We start from the raw sequence: 22,389 nt of genomic DNA, 5'->3' as shown, positions 1-22,389 counted from the left end.
GCTTTTAGTCAGTGCGGATACATAACTACATTATACAGAACAAAAGTACCATTAGAGGAAAATTGTAGGGTGACATCACCAATGCCAACAATAGCAAGAGACCAATCATCATCTAAGCGCACAAAACCAGATACACTGCGATAGATATGAAACTACTGACGGTAGAGGGTCACATGAAAAGACGCATCCGAATCTAAAAGTCAACATTATGCATGTATAGATCGAGCCTCGATCAACTAAGAGGCATTACATGAAGAGGCTACTAATATGTAGTCACCATCATACTCCTCAGGCTATATGATATTTGTCTCCTTAATCTTTACGTTGGAGTTTGCAGGTGTAATGCTGCGATCATTGGATTTCTCCTACCAGATACACTGCGATAAGTATGAAACTACTCACGGTAGAGGGTCACATGAAAAGACGCATCCGAATCTAAGAGTCAGCATTATGCATGTATAGATCGAGCCTCGATCAACTGAGAGGCATTACATGAAGAGGCTACTAATATGTAGTCACCATCATACTCCTCAGGCTATATGATATTTGTCTCCTCAATCTTTACGTTGGAGTTTCCAGGTATAATACTGCAATCATTGGATTTCTCCTGTACTTTCTCTTTTCCATTTTCTTTGCGCTTGTCATCATGAATCTTATGGCACTATAACCATATGTGTTTTGCTTTGCCACAGTAATGGCATGTAAGATCAAATTTATGTCCACGGGACTTGCCACATCCACATGACTTAGACCAGGACTTCTGAGTCCTTCCCATAACGATCATTATCTTTCTTACCACTTCTGTCACCTCTAATGGATAAAGCATGTGAATTGCAAGAAGTATCATTGTTTGTCTTGTTAATTTCTTCAGTCAAAAGAGCACTCTCTACATCTTTCAATTTCAACCCATCACATTTGTTGGTATAGATTGCAATGTGAAATACATCCCAAGACTCAAGTAAAGTGCCAAGCAAAAACAAAGGATGTAGATTATCTTGAAACTCAATATCTTGTCGAAGTAGATTCTTCATGATAGAATGAAATTAGCTAAAGTGAGCAGACAATGGAGTCCCCTCCTTCATGCGGAGATCCATCAATTGTTTAAGCCAATACATCTACAAAAGCAGGGCTTTGCTTTGGATAAAGTTCTTAAATCTTTTTCCATAGATGCCATACACTCCGATCTTCATCTTCAACAACATTATTCTGGACCTCTTCAGAGAGTGATAAAATGATAGTGGACTTGCATAGTGCAGCTAAATCATCCCAATCATCATCATCCATGTTCTCAAGTTTAATACCCTTGTTTCTTAGTGGCTTAATTTGCAATTTTTATACCAAAACTTGCCATCAATTGTTTAAGCCAATACATCTACAAAAGCAGGGCTTTGCTTTGGATAAAATTTTTGAATATTTTTCCATAGATGCCATACACTCTGATCTTCATCTTCAACAACATTATTCTAATGATAGTGGACTTGCATAGTGCAGCTAAATCATCCCAATCATCATCATCCATGTTCTCGAGTTTAATACCCTTGTTTCTTAGTGGCTTAATTTGCAATTTTTGTACCAAAACTTGCCACATTTGAGACTTCTCGTAGCTATAGTTGGTGCCATCCAACTTGGCAATATTAAACAAAGCCGTATCTTTGAGATGACCAATCATAATGAGTCAAATAGAGGTAGACGATGCAAAAAACAGGCTGCTGTAATTAGCAAAAAACATACCAAAAACATTGCCAAAACAAGTTGAAAATAAGAGAAATTGCTAAAATGACCAGCTGTCCACCAAATATGACCAAAAAGGGTGTCAAAACAAGCACGAGTGAAAGCAAGAGCTATGGTGGAAGGAGCAAGAGCAAGAGAGAGAGAGGCTCCAAATGTGGAAACTCCAATAGTCACAATGTGTGACTAACCTTCGCTTTATTCAAATGTCATTGAAGGAATAAAGAATGAAGTAACAGTTATGGGCGTCTGCCGCTTGCAATATACAAGCGCGGGTACCATCAATGTAGTAATACATGGTTGGCTACGCAGAGGCGTATTTATCCCAACATAATAGAGGAGGCTTTCGAAATAGATATTGTTCATTAAGTATGTCTCTATCATCTATTTCATTTGAGCAAGTAAACCACACTTCTCAACTTGGAAGCCACTAACTCTTTACAATCCTTTTGTAAATGACATTTCTTCCCACAGTGGTAACACCGGCTCTTTGACTTCTTCTTCGAACCTCTCTCTGAAGCTGCAAGAGCCTCACTAGAACCGGACGAAAGCCTCCCAAAACCTGTAACCGCAATGATGCCTCATGCTCAAGCAATATCAAGGTCGTATGTGTAAAACTGAAAGAAGTTGATGATGTTTGTATCCTCAAAGCATTCACCGCTCCATCAAACACCGGAGGGAGTTCGGAGAGTACGAGTCCAATAAGATGAGCCTTTGGAAGGCAGACTGCATTTGCCTAAGTTGATCTTGGATTTGGGTCACACAAAGTAGAAAAGACTAGATAGTATCTTCAATTTGAAACGGAATTTATTAAAGTTGTCCATAAAGAATAACTGCCCTCATGGTAGAAGGGACCACATACATCAATTGCAACTTTGTCCATACTTCAAAAGATGTCCTGTAAGAGGTAACTGCCAGTAGAACTTCTTTGAAAATACACCAAAGTAAGGCTAAGCAAGCACGGGCATCATCCGAATCCCATGTCCGCATCACTTCCTCATACTTGTCTTCATCAAAATCAGCTAGAACAGGAGAAGGCCGTTGAAGACGTTTAATAGCTCCACACACCACGTACCATAACCGCTTTTGTATAAACCAAGCCTTCATCATGGCACTCCATGTAAGATAATCAAGTCCACGTAACTTGTTATCAATGGACGTGCACAGAGAATCCATTTGGAGAGGATTCAGAAGAGAAGTAGAAAAAAGCGAAGCGAGTGATACGCAGTGGCGATGCAATGTCCGGCAATGAAAATGCCAGGTAGAGAGAAAAACGTGAGCAAGAGTAGAGAGTGAGAGTCAAAGAGAGATGCACGATATTCTTGGGTACAATTTGTTGTGTACCTCTTTAGGTTTTAGATAGATATATAAGAAAGTACAAATGTGGTAAGGATGTATTCACACCCGTACACATATAAAAGGAATGATGTGTTAGAGAGATCACAGCCAGGCAGGTTTCAGCCTGGTGCAGTCCAGTCGGACTGCTGCAATCGGACCTGCAGCAGTCGGACTGCCACGTGGCAGTCCGACTGCCTGCTGCAGATTTATTCCAGGCTGCGCCCTATTTTGGCGTCCCGTTCTAGGTGGTTTTTCGCCTATTTATTGCCAACGTTTCCAGCAGTCTATACACTCTTCTCTGTCGCAGATTACAGACCGGTGCCGTGCAGATTTCTGTCTCTGTTCACAGATTTCAGACAGCAGACAGTGCAGACTGCAGCAGACTTCGAGGTGGACAGCAGGTCGCATCGTCGAGGTGGAGACACGCAGTCCAGCGCACTGCGCCCGTGTATATCTTTGTATTCAGCATTCTATATACAGCAGATCTTCATTGTACACTGTCTCTTTCTCTCCCTTTTCTCTCTGCGTTCTCTCTCTCTCAGTCCTACGCTTCCGCACCGTTGCACTCTGACATGGTATCAGAGCAGTGTTTGAGGGCTGACTGAGCGCAGAATCAACCTGAAGAGGAGTTTCCATCGCGACACAAATTTGCGTTTTTTGCGTTTAAGGGCAGACAGGAGGGCTGCGCCTTGGAACAAGGCTGAAACGAGTGTGGGCGCACGGGAAAGGAGTACAGGTGGTGGATTTGCTGCTGTTTACTGCTGTTTGACACGGAGGAAGTTTGAGTTTTCAACCTAAAAGTGCAGGTTTTGCTTTTTCATCGCCTCCGGCGGGTGAAGAAGCTTCGGGACGCGGAAGAGCCTTAGCAGGCTGAGTTTACTCAGTCAGAGGGGGCTGCTTTTGCGTTTGAGAAGGCATTGCAGGTGAAGATGTCTACAGAGATGGACTTGGAGTTCCAGGCGATTATGGACCGGAAGGTGCCTGTCTTACCGGCTCTTCCTACAGATCAGAAGCTTGACGGCGACAACTACCGCATTTGGCGCGTTATGATGTTGGCCATTCTTGAGTCCTATGATTTGGCGGAGTTGGTACAGGAAGATATTGACCGGCCTTCGGTAAGAGATGAGTCCAAACTCTCTTCCGATGCTCGTGTGGAGTTGGCCAGGGCCCAGTCTCATTGGGACAAACTGAATGCTAGGATTCGATCCTTTCTCTTTCTATCATGCACTACAGCCGTGATCGCTCACATCGAGCACTTGACGGTGGCTCGTGAGATATGGCTAGAGCTTGATCAAATGTACAATCGGATGACCCTGATGAAGAGGGTTTCTTTGGAGGTACAGATGCGGACCTTGTCCGTCAATAAGTCTTCTTCGCTTAGGGAACACATTAACAAGCTAAGGCAGCTACAGATGCAGGTTCAGAATGCGGGGAAGCCAATTTCCTCCGAAGACATGGCGATTATACTCTTGTCCCAGTTGCCGCCACGATTCGGTACATTTTACTCTGCCCTTATTGCGTCGGGGTGAGAGTCTACTCTTCGGTGGGAAGAGTTGGTTCCTATGGTCTTGGACCAAGAGGAACAGTTAAAGGGACAGAATGCTTCCAAGACGGAGGCGTTGACAGGTCAAGCCTCTCAGAAAAAGGGAAAGGACCAAAAGAAGAAGAAGGGGGATAACAAGTCCAAGACGGACAAGGAGAAGGACAAGGACAAAGAGTCCACATGCCATATTTGTGGAAAGACTGGCCATTGGAAGAAGGATTGCCCTGACAAAGACTCGAAGGACACCAAGAAGAAGGAAACCAAGGATTCTGGAGTGGTGGCTGCACCCTCATCAGCTGCATTTCTACATTTAGTGGTCATTGAGGACGCTTCACCGAATGCTTCTGATGCTGCGATGGCAGCTCCCCAATCTCGAGAGTGGATTATTGATAGTGGTGCCTCACGGCACATGACTCCTTCATTAGATGGTGTTGCCCAGCTGCGACCTTCGCGTGGGCAGGTTCTCATTGGAGACAGCTCTTCAGTTTCTATTGCAGGTCGGGGTAAGATGCAGCTTATTCCGGATGGACGAGGTGGCACCTATACCTCAGAGGTTTTGCATGTACCAGGATTGGGGTACCATCTCCTTTCAGTTCATAAGATTTGCTCCCTTGGTCTTTTGGTGGAATTTGACAGTTCTACTGTGCGAGTCCTTGATCGTGAATCGAGGAAGGTTCTATCATCTGGATATGAGGAGAACGGCATTTACAAACTGAAGTCTTCCACTGCCCTCTCTTCTCTTCTTCTTACCTCACAGTCACAGTCTGAATTATGGCATGCTCGGTTTGGTCACCTGAACTATGACTATCTTCGGAAGGCGTCACGTGGACAGCTTGTTCGAGGGTTGCCGGATATAGTGGTGAGCCAGCATCCATGTGTCTCCTGCATACGGGGGAAGCAGCATCGGGATGCCATTCCCCACACAGCTTCGCGGCGGTCTATTTCACCGATGGAGCTAGTATCTACGGATCTATGTGGCCCTATGAGGAATGAGTCCCTGCATGGGAGCTCGTACTTCATGCTGATCGTGGATGACTATAGCAGGATGACATGGGCCTATTTTTTGACACTAAAATCAGAAGCTTTCTCGCACTTCAAGGATTGGCTTCTCTTTGAGGAGAACCGATCAGGCTAGAAGTTGAAGACCTTGCGATCCGACAAGGGAGGTGAATTTGTGTCTAATGAATTTGCTCGGTTTTATGCAGATAGAGGAATTCACCAGGAGTTTGCCAATACCAATACTCCGCAAGAAAATGGTATTCTAGAACGGAAGAACCGCAGTGTGATCGAGATGGCGCGCACCATGATGGAGCACCGACAGACCCCTCAGGTTCTATGGGCCGAGGCTGTGGCTACTGCAGTCCACATCCTTAATCGATCCCCTACTTCGGCCGTGGAAGGGATGACTCCATTTGAGGCTTATTTTGGGACAAAGCCAGATGTTTCTTACTTTCGGGTCTTTGGGTGTGATGCCTATGTTCACATTCCCAAGGCTCACCGTGACAAATTTGAAGCGGCTTCCCGAAAACAAGTATTTGTTGGCTACAGCTCCCAGTCCCAAGGCTACCGACTGTATGATCCCGTCAAGCGGAATGTATATACTAGCCGTGATGTGCGGTTTGTGGAGGTTCCAGCTTCTTCAACGGGTGAGGAGCATCCCGTTCTTGGAGATCCAGGGGAGCGTTTGGCTCCTTCTACAGTTCCACTGGAGCCTGTGCCGTTTGATTATGATTCTGTTTCTGACACAGAGTCTACTGTTCCACCGGATCCTTCTGAGGAGTTACCACCGGTGGACATTCCAGAGTCTTCTACTGATGGAGAACGACGAGGGGAGGTTCGGCCTCCTCCTCGCTGGGCCCGTGACACACTCCGTGATTCAGGGATCGAGGGGGTTCCTGAGGAGTGGGGACCGCAGGATGGTCCGCGGCGGTCACGGAGGCACCTGGCGCATTCTTCGGAGCTTGTTTGCTCCAATTATTGTTTGATGTCCCGAGTTATGCAGGATCGAGAGCCCACCTCCGTGAAGGAGGCTTTACAGTCCGCCCCATGGAAGAAAGCTATGGAAGCTGAGTTGGAGGCTATTGAGAGGAATGGCACTTGGTCACTTGTGCCACGCCCCCCGAAGAAGAAGGTGATTGGAGTCAAGTGGGTCTTCAAGACCAAATACCTCAGTGATGGTACTTTGGATAAGCACAAGGCTCGCCTTGTTGCTAAGGGTTTTGCCCAGCGCCCAGGGATTGACTGTCATGACACCTTTGCCCCTACAGCTCGTATGGCAACCATTAGAGCTGTTCTTGCTTTGGCTGGCCATAGGAGATGGCCTGTTTATCAGCTGGATGTGAAGTCAGCCTTCCTGAATGGTGATTTGAAGGAGGAGATCTATGTTGAGCAACCTCCTGGCTTTGGTTCTTCAGATGGGAAAGTCTACAGGTTGAAGAAGGCCCTGTATGGTCTCAAGCAAGCCCCGCGAGCTTGGAACGAGAAGATTGATTCGTTCCTCCAGACTCAGTTGGGATTTCGGCGGTCCAAGGCCGATCCGCAGCTGTATGTTCACACTTCCGGGGAAGATTGTATGCTGTTTGTATTATATGTTGATGATTTGATTGTCACAGGTGATGATGCACAACAGGTCCAGGAGACAAAGTCAGCTTTACATCGGACATTCGAGATGACGGATTTGGGGCTACTCCATTTCTTTTTAGGACATGAGATTTATCAGTCTCAAAGGGGGATCTTTCTCTCCCAACAGAGATATGTACAGGAGCTCTTGGTGACTTTTGAGATGGAAGATTGTCGGGCCCTCTCTATTCCTATGGATCCGAACTGGAAGGCCACTTCCCACTCAACTTCTCCTTTGGCGGATGCTTCCCGCTATCGACAGTTGATAGGGTCCTTGATTTGGCTTCTCAACACGAGGGTTGATCTATGTTTTGCTGTTGGGCTCTTGGCAGGGTTCATGAGTGAACCTAAGACGGTGCATTGGCAGGCTGCTCAAAGGATACTTCGGTATCTGAGGGGGACATCTGATTTGGGAATTCATTACCCCGCAGGGACAGATGGGTCAGATCTTGTACTTACAGGTTGGAGCGACTCGGATTGGGCCGGTGACGTGGACCACAGGCGGTCTACAACAGGTTACTACTTTACTTTGGGTGGCGGTGTTATTTCATGGAGTAGCAAGAAGCAGCCCACGGTAGCCCTTTCGTCTACTGAGGCGGAGTATCGGGCCGCATCTTCCACCACATGCGAGGTTGTGTGGCTTCGGAGATTGTTGGAGGAGCTTGGGTGCCCCCAGACTCGTCCTACATTGCTGCGATGTGACAATGAGAGTTGCATTGCCTTGGCAAGAAATCCTGTTTTTCATGCCCGGACGAAGCACATTGAGATCCAGTACCACTTCATCCGAGAAAAGCTTCTGGATGAGACCATCACTGTGGAGTATTGCAAGACGGAGGACAATCTTGCGGATTTGTTTACGAAGGCGCTTCCTCAGGCTCTACTTCGGCAACATTCCAGATCCCTCAGGCTTCTGCCCTGCCCAGGCTCTGAGAGGGGGTGTTAGAGAGATCATAGCCAGGCAGGTTTCAGCCTGGTGCAGTCCAGTCGGACTGCTGCAGTCAGACCTGCAACAGTCGGACTGCCACGTGGCAGTCCGACTGCCTGCTGCAGATTTATTCCAGGCTGCGCCCTATTTTGGCGTCCCGTTCTAGGTGGTTTTTCGCCTATTTATTGCCGACGTTTCCAGCAGTCTATACACTCTTCTCTGTCGCAGATTACAGACCGGTGCCGTGCAGATTTCTGTCTCTGTTCACAGATTTCAGACAGCAGACAGTGCAGACTGCAGCAGACTTCGAGGTGGACAACAGGTCGCATCGTCGAGGTGGAGACACGCAGTCCAGCGCACTGCGCCCATGTATATCTTTGTATTCAGCATTCTATATACAGCAGATCTTCATTGTACACTGTCTCTTTCTCTCCCTTTTCTCTCTGCGTTCTCTCTCTCTTAGTCCTACGCTTCCGCACCGCTGCACTCTGACATGATGGTCCTTTATTCCCAACAACCTTCCACCTAAAGGCAATGTGCCTTAAGAGCAGAAAAGAATCAGCTAAGTCTAGGTATGTACAAAGCTAAAATACATATACCTATCCAACTCCCATCATCTGTCGGCAATGAGCAAACGGCTTTGCTGGAGGACCCTTCGTAAAAAGATCTGCAAGATTATCATCTATATGCACTTTGACAAGCTCAATGCTCTTGCTGTCAAGTACATCTCTAATGAAGTGATACTTTACCTGTATGTGCTTCGTCTTTGCATGAAAGACAGGATTCCATGCTAGCATGATAGCACTCTGACTATCACAATGGAAAACAGGTAACTCTATAATGCCAAGCTCTCCCACCAAACATGAAAGCCATAAAGCCTCCTTGCATGCCTCAGTGGCAACCACATACTCTGTCTCTATAGTAAACAATGCAACACACTTTTATAGCTTGGAAATCCAAGAGACTGCTCCTCTTGTGAAGGTAAACACATATCCAAAAGTGGACTTTTTGCAGTCCACATGACCAGCATAGTCTGCATCCGTAAAGCCAACGACATATGCCTTCTGCTTTTCAAAGCAAATGCACAAATTCTTTGTGCCTTTGAGGTATCTCATAATACATTTCATTGCTTCCCAATGTTTTTTACCAAGGTTTGCCATGTATCTACTAACCACTCCTACTGCAAAGGCAATGTCAGGATGTGTAGCAACCATAGCATACATCAAACTGCCAACAATTGAAGCATATGGTATCTTGGTCATTTCAACCTTCTCATCATCAAATGTAAGGCTTTCCTCTGCACTGAGTTTCACATATGAAGGCAATGGAACCCCAATTGTTTTTTCCCCCTCCATATTGAAACGCTGCAAAACCTTGGAGATATACTCCTGCTCAGATAGATAGAGTAATCCTTTTGACTCATCTCTGAGTATTCGCATGCCAAGAATGTGATTTGCATCATGGAGAACTCTGACAAGGCATCATATGATCCGAAGAAGGTGCCTGAGACATTATGAGTCAAAATCAAGTCACTTGTGAGTCTTGCACAAAGACTAGCCTTCACTATCACCACAAGATACTCTTTAGAAGAGCATTGACTCTAATACCATGTGAAGATATGCTAGGGTTTACACTGAGAAAACACATATACGACTAAGACTGAAACACAAAGATTCAAACAGAGACAAGAAAAACTCAAATTTTAAACACAAAACGCAAAATGCAAAAACTCAAAACTTAAACACAAAGACAAACACAAAGAGAAGAAACTCTGAAGTGAATGAATGTTGTAAATGAATGTAAGAGTATGCAAAATCCCCAAGGACAGAGCAATGTAATGTCAAAGAGTGACATCCACCAAAGATGAATCCCAAGTGCTATGACTAACAATCGGCGTGTCATAGTGTGAAAAACACCAAACACTGATCACCAAAGTGTCAAGGAATTGAGGCGAAAACAAGAAAGACATTTATCAATGTAGACAACCTACTAAATAATAAAAACACAAATACTGCAATAGTCGCCCTCAGTGAAAGAGATAGCAACAGCTTGTCGTTTGGCACTAGATACTGAAAACGTGGGCTAATCAAGTACTATGATGACACAACAGATGGAGACCTCCAAATAGAAGGGCCATGGGTGAAAATAGACCACCTAGGACTAAATAGTAGACAGCTTACTAGACAACAAAAACACAAATGCTACAGTAGTTGCTCTCAATGGGAGAGATTGTAAACGCCCCGAACAACGTAGTATGATTAACAATTATGATATTCGCTTGTTTTCGAGATTTAATATAAAAGAGAATGAACACTTAAAGCTGAAAATGAAAATTACTCACAAAATTACAGCCATGAAAATGTAAAAGTAATGGAGACAAGATTGAGGGTTGAAGATGGGCAAACCCCCCCCCCCCCCCGAAGGAATGTATTTCTGCTTAACCTAAGTCCCTTAGGGAAGAGCTCAGTTACAATCAACCTGAGAGGGAGAAGTAATTCTCACTCTCACAAGATCATGTAAAGATGTACAAACACACATGCATTATCTATTATGCAATGATAAGAACTGATTTTCTTTACAGTATAAGAGAAGAAAGAGGGAAAATCAGCATTTCTCCATCGTTGATCAGCAATACATGGATAGGGCTTGCTTCTTGTTGCTAAAATGGAAGAAAGAGCTCCAAAAAGAGGTGTTGTAATAAATCTACAGGCTTGTTGTCCTGTAAAACAGCAGTGATAGAAGAGGGAATATGGAGGAATTTGATAATGGAGAAGTGGGGGATGATGATGGGGATGGATGGGCCAGTTTCTGGCTATCTGTGGGTGTTGTACATGAGTTTACAACAAAGAAAAATTATGCTGAATGAAGAAAAACGAGCTCTTATTTATAGGAGAGGGAAGAGCTAGTACAAAAGGGGAAAGTGGAGTAGCACAAGACAAGTGTCCAACTCCAGCCACATGTCATGAGATGTGACAAGTGGTAGGACACTTGGAAACTTGTGTGACAAGTGTCTTGACACTTGTCTCTTCTCTATGGCCTTCCTTTTTGGGCTGAATACTGTCAAGAATAGAAACAACCAAATTTAGTAAGCACAGTCAAAGTACAGAATTTACTATTTTTAGAATGGCATCCCTATTTTTTAAAACTAGCATTTTTAGGCTAATTCGAGACTCCTAAAATTTAGGGACCTCCTAAAATTCAAGGACCCCCCCCCCCCAATATGGGTGTCATATGAAAGCTTTTTCCGTGTACATCGCAAAAACGGTATCAGAATCTTCATGTGACTTTCCTATACAAAGAAATGTGCATTTCAAGCTTTCAGCCCACACATGCACATTGTACAAGCATTTCATGATCATGCCATCTTGTTGATTATAACTGTTTATTTTGGCGGATCTAGCCTACACTTCAAGGCATCAATTCTTTCTGTGTGCGAGTCTAACCCTGATATGCGTGAGTTCTAGTCACACGCGCCCAATCGGACCATATAGGTGGAAGTGTGAACTATCTTTTCTCTAACCCACTGCGTGGATCCACCATAACCTGTGACCACTCATCAGTGGCCAGCTCCGATGCACTTTTCTTTATATCTAATTAATACAAAGAAAACAAATTTAATAAATCATTATATAGACAAATTAATGAAAAAGGATACAAATTCTGTTTCTATAGAGTTGTAACAGCCCTCTGGCTTTTATTCAACTGTCCTCAGCTGAAAAGCTTCTTGATATGGCTGAAGAATGTCTGGGTAATCCTTCATGAATTTTTCATCTACCCACTATGCATCTGTTGTGGGTAGATTCTTGAATTTTAGTAAGAATTTTCGTGTCACAAGGCCACTTCTCGTGGTTCGATTCTTGTGAAACAAAATCTGTTCAGGTTCCAAGAGTTGCTCTATTTCTTCAACTTCTAGGGGATCTTCAATAATGGGTTTCTTTGATTCTGATCCTATGTAAGGTTTTAGCAAACTTACATGAAAAGCATTGTGTATTTTCCAATGAGCAGGAAGCTCAAGTCGATAAGAAACTTCATTTATTTTCTCAATCACTTTGAAGGGTCCAAAGTATCTACTGGAGAGCTTTGGAAAAGATGAATTTTGACCGGAACTTTGTTTGAGCCTGCTTTTATCAAACTTTAGCAAGACATATTGACCTTTTTCAAAAGCCAAAGGTCTTCTTCGATTATCTGCTTGCTTCTTTTGTCGCTCTTAGGCAACTTTGATAGTGGCTCGAACTTGATCCATTGTTGTTTTTAAATCTGAAGCAAACTCATCAGCAGTAAAAATCTTATCTTTAGTGCGAATAATTGGAGGAGGAATCACTTTACCCTGTACTATTTCATTTGGAGCTTTCCCTGTGAATGAGTGCAATGTATTGTTGTAAGCAAACTCCAATAATGGAAGATATTTCTCCCATTGTGACTTATGTTCACTAACATAAGCTTTCAACATATCCAAAAGAGTGAGATTCATCACCTCTGTTTGGCCGTCAGTTTGAGGATGAAAAGCTGAGGAGAACTTTAAAGTGATTCCCAAATTCTCAAATAAAGCACGCCAAAAGTTACTTGTGAATTTAGAGTCTCTACCTGAAATGATCTCAAAAGACATACCATGTAATCTGAAGATATGTTGAATGAAAAGTCTTGCAGCTTGTGTTGATTTCAATATTTTATGATATGGAATAAAATGTGATTGCTTGCTGAATCGATTAATTATGACCCAAATCATAATTAATCGTGACCTTGAGATGTTCTGGGATTCCCATGGATCTTTGGGCACTGGAAGAGATTGCAACAATCCTGGAGTCTTCTGCCTATCATACTTGGATTTTTAGCATACTAGACAAGCCTCAATGAAGTTATGTGTATCTCTTCGTAATGTTGGCCAATAAAAGTAGCGCTCAATTGCACTTAGAGTAACTGCCCTCCCTCTATGCCCTGCATAAGGGGATTCGTGACTTTCTTTAAGCACCTTTTGTCGAACAGAAAGAGTGACACAAAGGCGATTGTTCATGAGAAGGTAACCGTCTTTGATGGAATAATCTAGATGAGAACCTCCTTGCTATAAATTTGACCAAATTGCTGCAAAATCAGTATCTTTATCATAAGTATTCTTCATCGTTTGAAAATCTTCATGATGAGCCACTGTAATAGTTGCAATGCAAGGCACTCTAGTGCATCAACAACTACATTTTGTTTCCCTGGAGTGTACATAATTTGAAAATGAAACATAGATAAGAACTTTTCCCATCTTGCATATTTCTCCTGCAAATGCTTTTGAGTCTTGAAATACTTCAAGCTCTGATGATCAGTTTTAATAAGGAATTCATTGCCTAAAAGATAATGTTTTCATATCTTCAAAGCATGAACCACTGCTAAGAGCTCCTTTTCATAAATGTCATACCTTTTCTCCATATCATTTAGACGGCGACTTTCAAAGGCTACGGCATGGCCTTCTTGATTTAGCACTGCACCAATACAATCACCACAAGCATCTGCTTCCACCACAAATGGTTTTACCAAATCTGGAATGATAAGAACAAGTCCAGAAGTAAGAGCTATTTTCAGCCTTATGAAGGCTGCCTTCTCTTTTTCCTTCCATTAGAAAGAGGTCTTTTTCTTTGTAAGGTCATGAAGTGGAGAAGCCATATGTGCAAAATACTTGATGAAGCGGCGGTAATAAGAGCATAAGCCAAGAAACGATCGCACCTCATGTACATCATGAAGATGAGGCCATTCTTAGATTATCTTAATCTTTTCAAGTTTCATCTGAATCCCTTCAGAAGAGATGACATGCCCAAGGTAATTTATTTTATGCATGAAAAAATCACTATTTTTACCATTTACCAAGAGTTGATTTTGTTGAAGTAATTATAGAACAATCTCCAAGTGCTGATGATGCTCCTCTTCATTCTTGCTAAAGACAAGAATATCATCAAAGAAAGTACCGACATATTGTCGATGCTCTCTAAAGATGTGCTCCATCATTCGATTAAAGGTGGGTGGTGCATTGGTTAATCCGAAAGGAACCACCAAGAATTCATAAAGACCGTATGAAGTGCGGAAAGCAATTTTGTATACATCTTGTGGTATTACCCTAATTTGATGATAACCACTCTTTAGATCAATGCGGCTGAAAACCTTTGAGCCTCCTAGACGATCCAAAATGTCGTCAATTCTAGGAATAGAAAATCGATTCTTCACAGTGATTTTGTTGAGGGCTCGATAATCAATGCACATCTTGAATGTGCCATCTTACTTTTAAACAAGAAAAACTGGTGAACAAAATGGTAAGCTACTTGGCCTAATTAGCCCACGGTTGAGTAGGTCTTCGACTTGCTTTCTGATTTCTTCTTGTTGAGGACTATGGTGCTATATTAGGAGGAGAATTGCCCGGAATAATATCAATATGATGGTCTTCTGGCCTTTCTGGGGAAAGTTGATAAGGAAGATCTTCCGAAAAACAATCTTTATACTTTTCCAAGAGCTGAAGTCGCTCTTGGTTTTCACTCGCAACCATCAAGGTCTCTGATACAGAAGGTATCTTCGTCATTGTAGCCTTGAATTTGAAACTTGAGCTTGCCAATGTAGAGTGTCACGGTCTTCACTGTGTCACCTTTATCGACATTTAAAGCTTGGCGAACTTCTGCCGGAGTGTCCATCTCTTCATTCTTTAATCCAAGCTCTTTAGCTAATTGCAAGGAAATGACATTTTCATTCACCCCAAGTCCTATCAAGAATAGTGCTTGCTTACCTTGCAATTGTCCCCAAGCTTTTAATAATTTGCGCATCTCTGGAGTGTGAGTTGTGTTTGCAACTACATCACTGATAGCATTGATTTTCACTGGCGACTTAGGCTTGTTGTCAGAAACCTTGCTTTGTCCTTTGTTTGGACATTGCTTCGCTATGTGGCCTGTTTGTCCACATTTAAAGCACTTCTCTTCTTTCATGAAGCGCTGCTTTTCTTCTTCGAAAAGTTGCTTTGCTTGTGGATATAGATTGGAGCGAAATTGAGAAGCATTAGGAGGTGCATAGGGCTTCATCTTCTTTTGATTTGATGGCTGCTTTTGCCACTGTTTTTGTCCTTCATTTGGGGCTGAATACTCCTCATCATCAGCTACTCTCTTCTTATCATTCTTTTGGAATGATTTGTTGCCATTGTGCTCCATTTCGCATATCTCAGCATGGTCAATGAGTTCCCTGAGACTAGAACAATGATAATAATTAAGTGCAGTATGAAGTTTAAAATGCAAACCTCCTTGAAACTTCCTAAGCTTTTCCGAACTGCTGATCTTCTTGAAATGTTGGACCTTCAAAAGTAGCTCCCAAAATCTCTTGGTATAGTCACCCAAGTGACTCATTTTTCATTTGCCAAAGCCGATCCCATTCCATTTTTACATCTCTTTTAAAATGAACAGGAAGAAATTAGCTTTGTATCATACGAACAAAGAACCGCCATGATTTTGGGACAACATGATCATATTCCAATCCCGTCCACCAAGTATGGGCTAAGTCGGTCAAATGTAAAGCTACAAACTTAATCTTTTCTTTTTCTTTATTCTTATCACGACTATACAAAATTTGAAATTGACGAATAAACTTCAAAAGAAGATCGGGATTTCGAGAACCATCATACATACTGAACTTGATCTTCTTTTCAAGTTGAGATAGTGACTTAGTCTTCTTCTTCTTCTTATGCCTTCGTCCATGCCCGGATCTTGAGGTTGAAGATGATGAAGTGCTTGATGGGGATGAAGATGGAGACGAGGGTGAAGAATGTCGACGCCTTTGACGATGATGAGGTCTTCCCCGAGAAGGGTGTGACTCTTCGTCCTTAGAAGAGGGTCCATCAGAGTAGGCGCCATATGACTTTGAAAAAGAGGATGAGCTTCGACGCATGTCTTGAAGTAGAATGGGACTGCCTCTTAGAAGTAGTTGGACTTGTTGATCGGCTCCTTTCATTGGTATGGCTTTGTCTCCTTGAAGCAGATGGGCTTCTTTCCTTGAATTCTTTGGGATTCTCAACTTTTTCTAGTTTGAGAAGTTGCTCACGAATTTGTTGATTTTCCTCTCCAAGACTTTGAATGGCTTGAAGGATAGCACTCGATTGATCCATTGAGACTCTAAGAAAAATATGCTCAAGCACTCAATGCAAGGGCTGAAAACAAACAAACTTATAATTGTAAGCACTACCAGTGTTGGGGTGAGGACTGAGCCAAAGCTCTGATACAACTGTAAACACCCCGAATTACGTAGTATGATTAACAATTATGATATTCGCTTGTTTTTGAGATTTAATATGATAATGGAGAAGTGGAAGATAATGATGGGGATGGATGGGCCAGTTTCTGGCTATTTCTGGGTGTTGTACATGAGTTTACAGCAAAGAAAAATTATGTTGAATGAAGAAAAACGAGCTCTTATTTATAGGAGAGGGAAGAGCTAGTACAAAAGGGAAAGTGAAGTAGCACAAGACAAGTGTCCAACTCCAGCCACATGTCATGAGATGTGACAAGTGGTGGAGCACTTGAAAACTTGTGTGACAAGTGTCTTAACACTTGTCTCTTCTCTATGGCCTTCCTTTTTGGACTGAATACTGTCAAGAATAGAAACAACCAAATTTAGTAACCACAGTCAGAGTAAAGAATTTACTATTTTTAGAATGGCATCTCTATTTTTTAGGACTAGCATTTTTAGGCTAATTCGAGACTCCTAAAATTTAGGGACCTCCTAAAATTTAGGGATCCCCCCAATATGGGTGTCATATGAAAGCTTTTTCCATGTACATCACAAAAACGGTATCAGAATCTTCATGTGACTTTCCTATGCAAAGAAATGTGTATTTCAAGCTTTCAGCCCACACATACACATTGTACAAGCATTTCATGATCATGCCATCTTGTTGATTGTAACTGTCTGTTCTGGTGGATCTAGCCCACACTTCAAGACATCAATCCTTTCTGTGTGCGAGTCTAACCCTGATATGCGTGAGTTCTGGTCACAGGCGCCCAATCGGGCCATATACGTGGAAGTGTGAACTATCTTTTCTCTAACCCACCGCGTGGGTCCACCATAACCTGTGACCACACATCAGTGGCCAGCTCCAATGCACTTTTTTTTATATCTAATTAGTGCAAAGGAAACAAATTTAATAAATCATTATATAGACAAATTAATGAAAAAGGATACAAATTATGTTTCTATAGAGTTGTAAGAGAGATAACAACAGCTTGTTGTCTAGCACAAGGTGCTAAAAACGTAGGCTGATCAAGTGCTATGTTGACACAACAAATAGAGACCTCCAACCAACATGATGATGATTGAAAATAGACCACCTAGAGCTAGATAGTGATGGGTTGCAATTGGCGATGGCTAGACAGCAAATGGTGGGTGGCTAATGGCTAAAATTTGCACGGTAGAGTAAGAAACCTACACAAAAGGATGAGGCTGAATGGTGGGCAGCCCGTCTATTTATAGATGTTGAAGGATGCCCCAAAAATTTAGGATTTTGGGGGACCACGGAGACTCTCTCAAACCACACACCAAATTTGCATTTTTCATTAATTAAGCATGTTTTGGGGCTATTTAAAAATGCTAATCAGCTGTAAAGCATATTTTAGCTCAACAGCTACATCTTCAGCATTTAGAATCTGTATGTAGACCAGCCTAGCCTCATCCCATAATCTCATATTATTTCATCTGAGTTTTAGCTACCCTATCACTGACCAAACTATATTTTGATATATATTGTTTCCACCTTAGCTTGTCCTCTCGATTACAGGCAAGCATTTTGTCTTCAGACAGTCAACACACATCAGTGGACAGCATCACTTGCCTTCAGCCAGCACATTTTCAGGATAGCATACTTGAATTCCACTAACATTTATGCACAATGATCTTATGAACATAACTCTCACTGACCTGGAGCACCTCTAAAAGTTGAGCATGTGAATTGCATCAGCAACTCCCATGCATGCTTGCTAGTGTACATCATAACCGTAGCAAATGCTGTGGATAAAAGAGAAGGACTTGCAGAAAGCTGGACCTAACTTGGAAGATGTTGTTCATCCTACTTCCTCAAATGTACAGTGCCCATTCATCAAAAGTGAGAATCAGCTTTCTTTTCATCCTCAGTAAACAGACAGAGTTAAAACAAGTTCTTGCTTGGGAATCAAACTTTCAAGGAGCCTACAGCTTTAAGTCTAAGACAAACAATCCCATACAATGCCCCTTACCTGTTGAAGATTGTGTTTTGTAAGAAATCTCTGAGCATTTTTTAGGGCCTGTTGAGCTTCAAAATCAGGAGTATCTGGATGAAGTCCTAGCTCTAGTAACTTTCGTATCCTTCCTAATAAACCCTCTTCTTCATGATCTTGGTGTGGCTCAGACAGTGTGTCTATTCATATATCAGTCACAAAAATCATGAAGTGGTTAGTATAGCCTTGGGAAGTTATTTAAAGCAGAATTAGAACACAAAGTAGTGAGGTGTTGGAGGGCTTCACCTTTATCACCACACTCTTTGATCAGATCATCTGCATCCACAAGAAACGCTTCAAGCATCACTGAACCTTTCCTGTATTTTTGGTGCCATAAGTCTCATCATCTGCACTAGTATCTTCTTCACTACTGAGATCATCTTCATCTTCATCTTCCTGGCTTGAAGAAGAGCCCTGGTTTGCTGGGGACTGACGTAATCTGAGTAAGTTTCCTCGTTGTCTTTGGCTTATCAAAGGTGATTTACTTGGGTCAGGATGCAATGACCTTCGATTTGACTGGCATGTGGATCTGTGTTCAATTTTATTTTCATAATTCTGATGACTGTGAGGCACTTTCTTCTTGATTAACTTCTCAGAATGCAAGCATCCTGCACTATGGTTAGAATGTAGGTCCCTTTCTTGCAAAGGCCGCCTGTGAGAACCACCTTGTGTGATGCCATTTCCATGTACTTGCAAATCTACTGCATGCGAATCCTGCGAGTCGGTCGAAGTAGCTGCTCCCTTCTCGGCATCAGCATCATGTTTACATCTTTTAATCCTAGGTTTTTCGTTACCCTGACCGTCCACATGTTCCTGCAGGCCCTCTACAGTCGACCCGCAGACGGGACGTACTTCATGATGCGCCCGTGCCTTTGTCGAGTGAAGGACAGACGAACAATTTGAGCAGAAGTAACGCGGAGGTTCACCGGAGCCTCCACACTGCGGGCACTCCACACGAGCTGTGGCTGTTTCACATTCGTGCAAGTGCGTAAATTCCTGAGGACGTGGTGGCTCCGAGCTTTTTTGCTGTGCAGAGAGGTCGATCAAGAAGGGCAGAAGAAGAGGCCCTCGGTAATGCATTCCACGGCTGCAGGAGAATAGCACCTCCATCACCATGGCCTGTCGATTGAAACGTTCAAATTCCGGCGGCAATTAAACGGGATTGTATTTTCTGTCTTTCTTTTTTTCGCCAGTATGAAATTTCTTTCATTTTTTGTCCTCCTTAAGGGCCGCGTCACACCCAGCACACGTAAAGGCGGTTGGTATGCTATCGTGTGGAGGGCAAGCAAGGCTCACTACTCACGCCAAATCCTTAATACCCCTCTTAGCACTACGAAAAAAGGTTATGCATGCTACAAGAGTCATAAGAGTGCTATTACTTTTTATCGGCTAGCTAGAAATGATAGTATATGTAGCCTCGACCAATCACATCCTTGCAACAAACATTCATTAACAAACTATAGGTTCGAGCTTATAATACTATTGAAAGACTCTAAGTGTGGCCATGAGATTAGCAAAGATAGACTTCCCCGTGACTACACTTCCATTACTAACCCTATAAACCCCAGTCCCCCACACCTAAGAGGGCCTTCTGTGATGTATTTTGGGAGGCCAAAAGGAGATTATTCAATGCCCACCACCTGTATGTGGTGGATTAATTTACTATGTTATAAGGGACTACATTCTCTTTCAGAAACTTCTCCTTCTAAGGCAAAAGTTTATTTACATTTTTAATAGTTTGGGGAATGCCATTGCCTAACCAATGAAAATCAATGATACACCATTGAACTATGAAGACGTGCAATAATACGTGAAATTCATACATTATGCAATCCTATAATTCTATGATCATCCTAACAACAATCTAACACCCATTTAAGAAGGGTTCACTTTGCAATCAATCAAATATAAGAGCAATTAATATTGCACTTGGCTCAAAGAGAGTGCAAAATGATGGGAGTTATACATCAATTCCTCTATTCACACATTTGGCCCTCTATCGTAGAATAGTCACAAATCCCCTAAGTCGTATCAACTCAATTCTAACCTAGCACTTAGGCAATCACTATCAATGGACTCTGGTCCTAATTAAACATGTTAAAAGCCACCCAACTTATCAAATCCACCCATCCTTAAGATAGTGTCATCAAGAATACTATTCGCCCTTTTCCACCTAGCACCTATCATCTTTAGTTCTCTAATTAAGAATCCCACCATACTATGAAGACATATAAAAACAAATTCCTTAATTAGCCCTTTATACAATATTTGTTGGATGCTATTTGGGTGTGTACACAAAGAAAATTAAAAATAGTCCTTTCCAAATAGTTATTTAAAGTCAACTGACCTCTTGCCTTAGGTGTTGATTTGAACACTATAGATAACCATATTTTCGGCTTGAGGTGATGGAGCCTCTTCTTGATAGTGACTCTTGGGGGGATTGCAACATCTAATAATTCTTGTTCAATTAACATGCACATAATCTATAGCAACTCATTTCTTCAACCACAACTAAGAATAGATATGTCAATTTACAAGGCAACCCTTCCATTAGGGAAAATATGGACTCAAAGGGGCCCTTTAGCTTATGAGTCAATTACTTTCCTAATAACAAGGGATTTGAGGTGGACCAATAGGAGAGGGGATAGTATGCACATCTTATCCACTTCCTTTTTTCCCTTGGGCCTACCACTTATAAGCATATCTCTCTTTTTGTCCCCTTTATCCCCCTCCCCCACTTTTACCACCACCATGCCATGTGGATACCATTGAGTGTCCAAAAAGGTGGCCCAAAATTTGAAAATTTTCCCCCCTCTCCCAAAAGGGTTTTTCTTCCCCCAAAATCTATTTTTATGACATTTATAATTCAAAAAATCTTTTTTAATATCAATCAGTAAGAATTGCTTCTAGTTTGGTCGTTCTTTTACCTCCAGTCCAAAAATCTTTTAATATATTCCCCCCTTCCATGCTCACACAACTATAGCCACACAATCGCCAAAATCTTCTACTTAACCCCACATCTTCCATCTCTATTTCTATCACTATTCTGAAGTATTCTTACATGCATTTCTCCCCTTCTAAGTAGAATTCTTCTCAAATCCATCCCAGTCACTTCTAGATATAAGCAAAGGTGACCATGTGTTTCCATCTTTGCTATCTACATGCACAATACCAAGGATGAGCATAACAAATGGGAACAATTAATATCCGAGAAGGATTCATGAGTTTACATATAGTGCTCAATAATTTGGCCTCATCGAGTTTGTCATTGCAGTGTATTGCAAAATCATTGGAAGGGTCTGTAGAGTGCTTGGGTTTCAAAAGGCTCAATATAGTGATCTCATTATATCAGTTTAACATGTATCTGGAGTGAAGGACTTGAAACTACCTCTCGGGACTACTTAATAAGACTTCCTCAAATTGTAAGTCACCACTTTAATATTCTTAATTTTCCATTTGTTGTTGAGGTTTTCAATTCTTCTCTCCTGTAATACATTTTCCCTTCCAATCATGTTGAGGATTAGCCTTTGAAAAGTTGACTAGGATATACAAATCTCTACATGTTGAGGATCAACCTTTTAAAAGTTTGACTGGGATATACAAAGCTAAATATGTGGATGTGGGTGAAAAAATAATGATCGGAAAGTCATTGCAATATCCTCTAGATCATAAGTTTTTTTTCTATAGATTCATGTATGTAGTATCTACATCTATTAATTCATATGGTTCACTTGAACTACTTGCTTGTCCATCTCTCAATTCTTTGGAATGGCCCATTTTGGACAAGTGGTCACCTCGGACATTCCAATTAAAGATTGTACATGACATTCATAGTTTGTTGAAATTTGAAAGAGCTTCAAGATCAAATGCGTGTCTCTCATGGTTTGTGCCAATTTATGTTTTTGCGTATATCTTCAAAACCACTAATACACATCATTATCCCTCCATATTCATCTATAAGGATATAAGCGAGGACTTCTTCA

General features: G+C 42.1%; 1 pseudogene across 1 annotated transcript in view; it reads right to left on the bottom strand.

Annotated features, from left to right (window-relative positions):
* Positions 1–19,659, bottom strand: part of LOC148020357 (uncharacterized) — a 52,446-nt pseudogene extending 32,787 nt beyond the window's left edge. Inside the window, exons 1-2 of the transcript XR_015694954.1 lie at positions 18,653–19,659; positions 18,386–18,546 (exon numbers count right to left, since the gene is read on the bottom strand). The product of XR_015694954.1 is annotated as an uncharacterized LOC148020357 (transcript). The remainder of the gene's footprint in view (positions 1–18,385; positions 18,547–18,652) is intronic.
* Between the last annotated feature and the right edge of the window lie 2,730 nt (positions 19,660–22,389).

The sequence above is a fragment of the Lygodium microphyllum genome, chromosome 19 (genome assembly GCF_053477565.2).
Source record: "Lygodium microphyllum isolate KBCC chromosome 19, Lygodium_microphyllum_v1.1.10, whole genome shotgun sequence".
Lineage (NCBI taxonomy): Eukaryota > Viridiplantae > Streptophyta > Polypodiopsida > Schizaeales > Lygodiaceae > Lygodium > Lygodium microphyllum.
This window is presented reverse-complemented; position numbering and strand designations above follow the sequence as displayed.